The sequence below is a fragment of the Chrysochloris asiatica genome, unplaced genomic scaffold (genome assembly GCF_000296735.1).
Source record: "Chrysochloris asiatica unplaced genomic scaffold, ChrAsi1.0 scaffold00049, whole genome shotgun sequence".
NCBI classification, from domain to species: domain Eukaryota; kingdom Metazoa; phylum Chordata; class Mammalia; order Afrosoricida; family Chrysochloridae; genus Chrysochloris; species Chrysochloris asiatica.
In genome coordinates, this window is record NW_006408567.1 from 18,527,232 (window position 1) to 18,535,726 (window position 8,495).

At 43.6% G+C, this 8,495-nt stretch overlaps 1 pseudogene; it reads left to right on the forward strand.

The window, feature by feature from the left end:
- The first annotated feature begins 2,448 nt into the window (after positions 1 to 2,448).
- On the forward strand, positions 2,449 to 7,350 carry LOC102841835 (annotated as a pseudogene).
- Positions 7,351 to 8,495: the final 1,145 nt, after the last annotated feature.

Below are 8,495 nucleotides of genomic sequence, written 5' to 3' on the forward strand. Positions count from 1 at the left end.
CATCATTGATGGCGTCAAATGTGGCAGCGGTAGTGAGGTTGGCCCAGGATCGGACATTGTTTCATTCTGCTGTGCATGGGGTTGCTATGAGTCGGTTCCGACTTGATGGCACCTGACAACAACAACAGCATGAGACATGGGTCTGGTCATCGTGACTTCTAAGGAGCATTCTAACTGTATTTCTTCCTAACATAGATTTACTTGTTCTTTAGACAGTCCTTGGTACCTTTAACATTCTTATCCAACACCATAACTCAAATGCATCAACTCTTCTATGGTCTTCATTCAGCTTTCATATGCACATGAGGCTATTGAAAATACAAGCAATAGATTGAAAGAATGATCAGCTATCCCACTGAAGAAGGAATGGTCTGAGGGCCAGTAGAGCTATTTTAGGAAATAGAGTTCCATCAGCTCACAGCAAAGAAACATAGCAAGCAAAACCAGATGTTGTTCAGTGTTGTCGAGTAGGTTCCAACTCACAGTGACCCTGTGAGCAGCTGAGGAGCAGTTGCTGGGTTTGAACTTTGGACCTCGTGGTTTATAGTCCACTGCTGATCCTACAACACTGCACCAGGAGTCCAGATACGAGAGTGTTGAAGGCAAAGTCCAATGTGTGCCTTTTCCCAAGCTGATTCATGATTTCCAGAGAGATCCAGTACACTGTTTCCTATGTCAAAGTCATTGGTTGATATTTACCTATGTTGTTTGTTTGAATAGAAAACTCTAGGTTCTCTGGACCATTGACCATATAAAGAATTGACAAAATTTGCTGCTTTCCGACTCTGGATCCTTCCAACAGTCTGCAGCATCAAAGAATTAATGTTTTATAATAAAACCAGCCCTTTAAGCCACTCAGATGACTTACTATAGGGATCACTATCCAAATTAATTTGCTATGAAATAAAAAATGAGATGCCAACGTTAACAAGAGAGAACAGCCAGCTGGTAGAGTTTGAAAAAAAAGAAGAACAAAAAGCAAGTTTTTCATTTTCCTTTTGTTCTTGTATTTCTATTGTATTAGGATGGATTGTCTTTTATAAATTGATCTGTGCTGAATCTTTAATGATTTACATTTGCTCACTGTAGTTCAACCGGGGGGGGGGTTCTTGTCAGGATGCCATGATGGTATTGCCTGGATCAGAACCATTTGCCCCACCATGCTCAATGCACTATCAGAATCCCTGAGACTCCCTAAGCAGGCTCATAGGGCTGTTGTCAGCCTACACACTGGGCAGTAAATAGGAGTCTCCAGGACAAGTTACATAATTTTCAAGGCCCAATGTAAATAAAATTGGATGACATCTTGTTCAAAAAGTGTTAAAACTCTCAAGGCATCCATCAACCTTGTCACTGAGGTAATTCTAACTCATGACATTCCCATGGGTCAGAGGAGAACTATGCCCCATGGAATTTTCAAGACTGTGACGTTTTAGAAACAGTTCTCTAGGTCTCTCTTCTAAGGCATATCTGGGCATGCTTGAATTGTCAACCTCTCAGTTAGTAGCACAGTGTTGAACTGTTTGCGCCATCCAGTGAGTCCTAAGGCAGCAACAGCAGATCTTTAAATTAAACAAGATTCTTCTGAGATCAGGGCCACAAGCAACTGCACAAACCACATTCTGTGAAGTTAATCCTGGTGGTCTCACTGAGTTGGCAACCAAGTCCTTTCCCACTAATGATTTGTTAACTTGTCATGCCAAGGTGCCCCCACCCCCCCCCCCCCAGTCTTCAGCACACAGCCCCTCTCCCTCTGTGGGTCTAAATTTATAATGAAATCAATTTATAATGAAGTCAATTACAAAGAAAAAAGAGGGAATAGTGTAGATGTAGAACTTCCAAATGGCAAGGAAGTCAAGAAAATTTCAAGATTAACAGAATGCTTTAAATGTGGAAAATCTATAAACTACAAGATAACCTCAAAGAAAATAAACATACCTTCACATTAAAATGTAAAAAGAGGAAAATCAGAATGAATTAAGAAACTTTAACACAATAGCTATGAAAAGAAAACCTACAAACAAAATTAACTCAGTGAAGAAAAATTACGTCAACGAAACAAGTAGCACCACAAGAAATCAAACAGCAAAATTATAAGTCAATTAATATTTACCAATAATCACACTGAAAGTAAATGGTTTAAATGCACCAATCAAGAGACAGAGTAGCAGAGAGGATAAGTAAAAAAGGACCTTTCAGTATGCTGTCTGCAAAAGACACATCCTAAAGATATATAAAGGAAATGACTCAAAAAGTTGTAGAGGTGGTCAGTCCTAAATCTGTGCATTAGATGTCAGGCTGGAGACTTCTGACTCACATAGTTGCAGGTCAGATGGCAATCAATTAGACAAGACTGGCAGGTAAGAATTCTAGGCAAACAATGACTCAAGGATTAGCAGGTAATAGAGCAGTCCACTGGCTCAAATCCAAAGAAATAGAGGTCGGAGGATGAACCAGATGCAAAATCCAGACCCAGCAGAGAGCATTCCAGCTTTGTCTGAATGTCCAGTATATTAGAAGCAGGCTATACCGCTGAAGAAATCTCTTTCAATTGATCTGCTCATAGCAGATCTCATCATAGAGTTGACTGCATTATATTAGAACTCACCATAGGAGATAACTACATCTCAACTGTCAAAGCACTGAGAATCCTGGCCCAGTTAAGTTGACACAAAACCTTAACTATATAGTGCCCACAAAAGACTCTGATGAGTTGTCGTTGACTTCTACCCACCCGGGCTACTGCATTTCTTCAAGGGTGGATGATGACAGTCACTCAAGCTAAGACTAGCTAATGGAATACCACCACTTCACTCTGAGAATCTCAAATTTACTTCTCACCTCACTGGGATGACAGATTCCTACCTTCTCTGCACACCCTTGCTCCAATGAATGGTCTCCCTAACATTGCTAGAGACACTCCAGTTTTCACTCTGTGAGCTCTGACTTATGGTGACCCCATGTCTGCCAGAGAAGAACTAGGTTCATTGGCATCTTCAATGATGGTGATCTCTTAGGAGTAGATCATCAGACCTTTATTCAGAGCCACCTCCAGGTGGACTTAAACCTCCAACCTTTCAAGTAATGAGGAGCATGTTTACATTTGCATCACCTAGGGACTCCACCAGACAGACTAGCCCCCATATCCCACCCCAAACCCGCCAAACCCAAACAATCTAATTGGATTCCTTTCTGCACAAATTAGAGCTGACTCCCTTCTCTCCCACAAGAACATATACCCTACTCCTGAACATTTTCAAGATCTCAAAATTGGTCTCCTCTTCTTAAGAAAAAGCAAGGTGATAGTCAGCATCTGTCTTGCTAGAACATAGAAATACAGAGAAAAAGAAAAAGAACATTTACTTTTCCCCTGGGCATCTTACCACACCTATAACTGAAGGGCACCATTATCTTTCCCACACCTCTCCTCTTCTCCCAGCACATGTATCCTTTTGTGGAATGTTAAGACCCAACAAGGGCACTTTGTTTCGTGTGCAGGACTCAACATCTCTACTACCTGTTTTTTGATACTTAAGTTCATTAAACAGGAGTTATGGTCTTTTCAACTGTTGATGCTTGCAGCTAAAAATAGGCTTATAAAAGCAATCCATTAGTGTAAATGTGTTCACTCCTAATTCTCACATTCATTCTATAATTTTCTCTCAATCCAGGCCCTGTAATGGTCTTGATCAGGGCTTGACAAACTATTATAGACCATGGGTCTATATGACCGATGAGTGTCCATAAGTAAAGTTATACTGGAATATAGCCTTACCCTCTGTCATACCTATGACTATTTCCCTGCCACAACAGCAGAAATGAGTAGTTGCTACATGAATTGTATCTACTCAAAGACTAAAATATGTAGTCTCTGGATCTTTAAAAAACTGTTGTCGGGCTATAGGACAAGTATTGAACTGTTAACTGCAAGGTCAGCAGTTCAAACCCACCATGTGATCCTCAGAAACCCTATACAGGATCACTATGAGTTGGAACCAACTTGATAGCACGTAACAACAACAAATTTTGATTAAAGAAGCTTTGATGAATCCCTGGTGTTGCAAGGGAAAAAGTGTCATGCTGCTAACTGCAAGGTCAGTGGTTCAAACTCACTAGACACTCTGCAGGAGAAATATGAGGCTGTTTGCTGTCATAAGATATATCATCTTGAAAACATAAGGAGCAAGTACTACTCTATCCTGTAGGTTCGCTATGAGTTGGTATCGACTTGATGGCAATTGGTTTGGGTTTGTTTTGGATGAAGCACCAGTGTAAGTGCTTGGCTGAAAACAGAAATGTTGGTGATTTCAAACCTACCCAGTGGATCCACAGGGAAATAAGACCCAGAAAACTGCTTTCATAATGATTACAGTCAAGAAAACACTATGGATCAGTTCCACTTTGTCACATGGGGTTGCTCAGAGTAAAAAAATGGACTAAACAGTACCTAACAACAACACAATATTGATAATGGCGGGTTCAGACTCTGACTCCAAAGCTCACTAAGGAAGTGACATTAAACTTCTAACTGAATCTCTTTGCACCTTGGTTTTCACATCTGTAAACTGAGCACAGTCACACAAATTCATCAGTGATATATAAGAGCAAATAATGGATAGAGAGGGCTCAGCAGTGGTTAGCATCTGGCAGGTGCTCCATGTAGCAGCTATTGACATATAGGTAAGTGGTGACAGGATGCTGAGGGAATGACAGTGGGCTTTGGAGAACATCTCAGTTCTCCCAGATGACCTGTTTACATCATCTATATACAGAAAGAATCTATGCTGAGGTCTTACCTACCCAGCTCATGTCTGTACACATATCTTAAGTGCATAGACAAGGGTACAATGCCTTTAACCTTGAGCAAAATGGCATGCGCAGTGTCTGAGTAGATTGTCAAGAATACACCAAGCACAATGATTGTCACCTGCTTTGATGATGGTAGGAAATGTGGTGGGAGGCACAGGAAGATGGGAGTTGCTCAAGAAGAAGCCAGAAAGTTCCCACAACAAAAGAACGAACTTGAAATGCAATCCTCTGATAAGCTAAAATAGTCAGTCTCCCAATCTTCATCAGGGACTAGATCCAGTCTTTTTTAACTGGAGGAACAAGTTATAGTTGTCATCAATAAAAGCAATACAGCTTAGAATAACCATTTCCTTAGAGAACTGGAAGCCATGTTTTGTGCTTCCTGTGTCCATGGATGATGCAAACAGTTCAGTACTTGACTACAAACCTAAAGGTTGACAGTTTGAGCCAATGGAATAAAGGCCTGACCGTCTGCTCTGTGAAGATCACAGCCTATGGAGTGCTTCTACTCTGTCACGTGGGGTTGCCATGAGTTGGAATTAACTCAGTGGCAGTGAGTTTGGTGTGTGTTACTTTAGTCTTAGCCTGTAGGGACTTAAGGAATTCAGGAAAAAGAATCTTATTATGTACCAAGAAGAAGAGAAATGAAATACTTAGCAAACAGAATTTATGATGTCTTCGGTTACTATTATTAATATTATATATTGTTTGCTTCCTTGCTCAGGGCTGAGGGCTTCTTTCAACATCAGACTGATGCTTTATGTCAGGAAGCATCTGTTCTGTCTTGCTTAGCGGAGATAACATGGTACCACTCACTGAACAGTAAATAAGAGAACATTGTTATTTATAGAACTTTTATTTGAAGCACGGAATTACAAGCCTTGACAAAATAGGAGCAGGCGTTCCTTTCTGGTCTTCACAGGCTGCAATGCAGATCTGGAATAACAGTTTCTTCATTCTTGCCTCACTCTTTCCAGTAGGGGACCAATGGCTTCTGTGGCATCATAATGAGATGATGGTGTGCTGTGGTCATGCTGGATGAGAACCCAGAAGATCTGAGTTCCTTGGATTTGTCATATGATCCTGAACTATGGAGTCTATCTTTCTTGTCCAGTATTCCATTCATTAAATGCTGTTGTTATTGTGAGTTGCCATGGAGTTGGCTCTGAGTCACAGCGTGTGCTTTAGTATAGCAAAACAAAACGTTGCCTGGTCCTGCCCCATCTTCATGATTGTGGGTATGTTTGAATCCATTTCTGTGGCCATTGGGCAGTGTCTTCCAACCTAGGGGGCTCCTCTTTCAGCCCAGTATTAAATACTGTTCTATTGTGATCCACAGGGTTTCCACTACACAGTTTTAGAAATGGGTCAAGAATTTCTTCCTAGGTTGGCCAAGAGCGCGTGAACCCTGCACCTGCCGCGGAGACGCTTGTGCACGCTCCGCGCTGCGAGAACACCGGCTAGAGCCAGCATAGGACCAACAAGAAGGCTGCCCAGGACCCTGGGGACATTAGTCCACTGCAGCAAATGGTGGCTTCCTGGGTGAAGGTGTGGTCACCTCTCTCTTTATGACACCCCTGGCTGTGGGGAAGGTGCGCTTGCGGTCACAGCGCCCCTCAGTGGCCTGCGAAATGACGTGTCAGCTAGACTCTGGCGCATCTCCTACACCAAATAGCCCTCCTCTCATCAACCCACAGGGAAGTGCCTCCTGCACTGCAAACCTGTACCCAAACAGTGCCCGCTGTGCCACCTGGTTTCAGGATCCCACCCACTTCACTGGCACCATGGATGCCTTTGTGAAGATTGTACGGCATGGGCATGAGGACACCAGGACCTTGTGGAACGGCCTCCAGGACATCCTGGTGACAACTGTGCCAGCTACTGCCATCTACTTCACTACCAACTCAAGACTTTCCTGTGTGGCTGAGCCTTGACCTCTGACCTCTATGCACCCATGGTGACTGGCACTGTGGCCCTCTTGGGCACTGTGACTGGGGTCAGCCCCCTGGAACTGGTACAGACAAAGCTACAGGCTCAGCATGTGTCCTTCTGTGAGCCAGGCATATCTGTGCAGGCCGCAGTGGCTCAGGGTGTCTGGCGTTCCCTGTGGCTGAGCTGAGGGCCCAGTGACTTTCGGAAGTTTCCTTCTCAGCCGTCTATTGGTTCAACTACGAGCTGGTGAAGAGATGGCTGAGTGGGCCCAGACCAAAGGACGGGGAATTCCATTGGGCATCAACTTGGTGGTTGGTGGCTTATCAGTAACAGTGGCGGCCATCCTGACCCTGCCTTTGAACCTGATGAAGACTCTGTGCCAGGTTGTGCTGGGAGGATGACAGCTGTGAGAGTGAGACCCTCACTTGTAGACTCCACCTGGCTGCTGCTGAAAGCATCCTGGCCTAGCCAAGCACCAGGGGATTCTTTGTAGGCTTCCTCCCCAGGATCATTAAGGTTGTCCCCTCTTGTGCCACCATGAGAAGCACCTATGAATTCAGCAAAACCTTCTTCCAGAAGCTCATCCCAGAACAAATACGGGATCCTTGAAAAGAGCCAGGGGCTGAGGACCCCATCTCCTCTAGGTATGGAATACAGGGGCAGAGGAGACTGAGCTAAGTGCCTTTTCCTTAGCACTGTGGAGTGGGGGCCCTGCATCCTTTCCCACCTCAGGGCCCTCTGACCCCACTCATATATGGCTCTTCCTGCTGTTCCCTACTCCGAGGTACAGGCATTCTCACTTTCCCACCCCCAAGTTTTAAGACCAAATCTGCTGCCTGCTCACACCCTTGTTTCCATGTATGTTTGCTATAACTGGGCCTGGCTGCAAGAGTCAAAATCCCTGGGCCTGCCTCAGTCTCCCCTACCTCAATTAATTCCTGATGTGATGTCTAAAGATGATGAACTTTTGTCAAACAAAACAAAGAAAAAGAAAACAGAATTTTCTCCTAGCATGTCTTAGTCTAATGCTCCTCTGAAAGCTGCCCACAATGGGCAACACTGCTGGTATTTGAAGTGCCTGTGATATAGCTGCCAGCATTCGCAACATGCAAGCCAAGATGATACACTGCTACATGAGTGAATGTATAAAATGCAACTGTTTAATAAAGTCCTTGTTAGAGATCAAGTCTAAAAAGCTACAATGGAGTTCTGGATTAAGTCATTGACCATCGTGTTTAAAAGCGCTCACTCCAAATAGACATCTTCCCCTTGTTTCCCTGCACAGAGAAAATTATTTCCCTCAGCACTAGAGTAGTTGCACTAGTAGTCTAGGTCAAGCTATTTGCACCACCCAGGGACTGCCTCAGTGAGGATGTTGTTGTTGTTGCTGTTAAGTGCCATCGAGTCGGTTCCAGTGCATAACGATGATGCTGTATAGGGTTTCTAAGGAGCAGCTGATGAGCTTGAACCACCTAGTGGCTCAAACCAACCCTTGTGGTCCAAGGCATTAACCTGCATTACCACACCAGGAAACCTACTTACATTGTGCTAATGAACACATTGCTTCTTCCAAGAACTGTCAGGGATACTTCAATTGTGGAGTGGGACTTCAAGAAAGCAGGACAAAAAGTTCTTCTATGTGCTTGGAAGGGAGGGAAATGAAATACTTAGCAAGCAGAATTAGTGACTTCCAGAGTTACTATTCTGACTCATGTCAACCCATGTGTTACAATCCAGAGGGTTTCTTTGTTTGT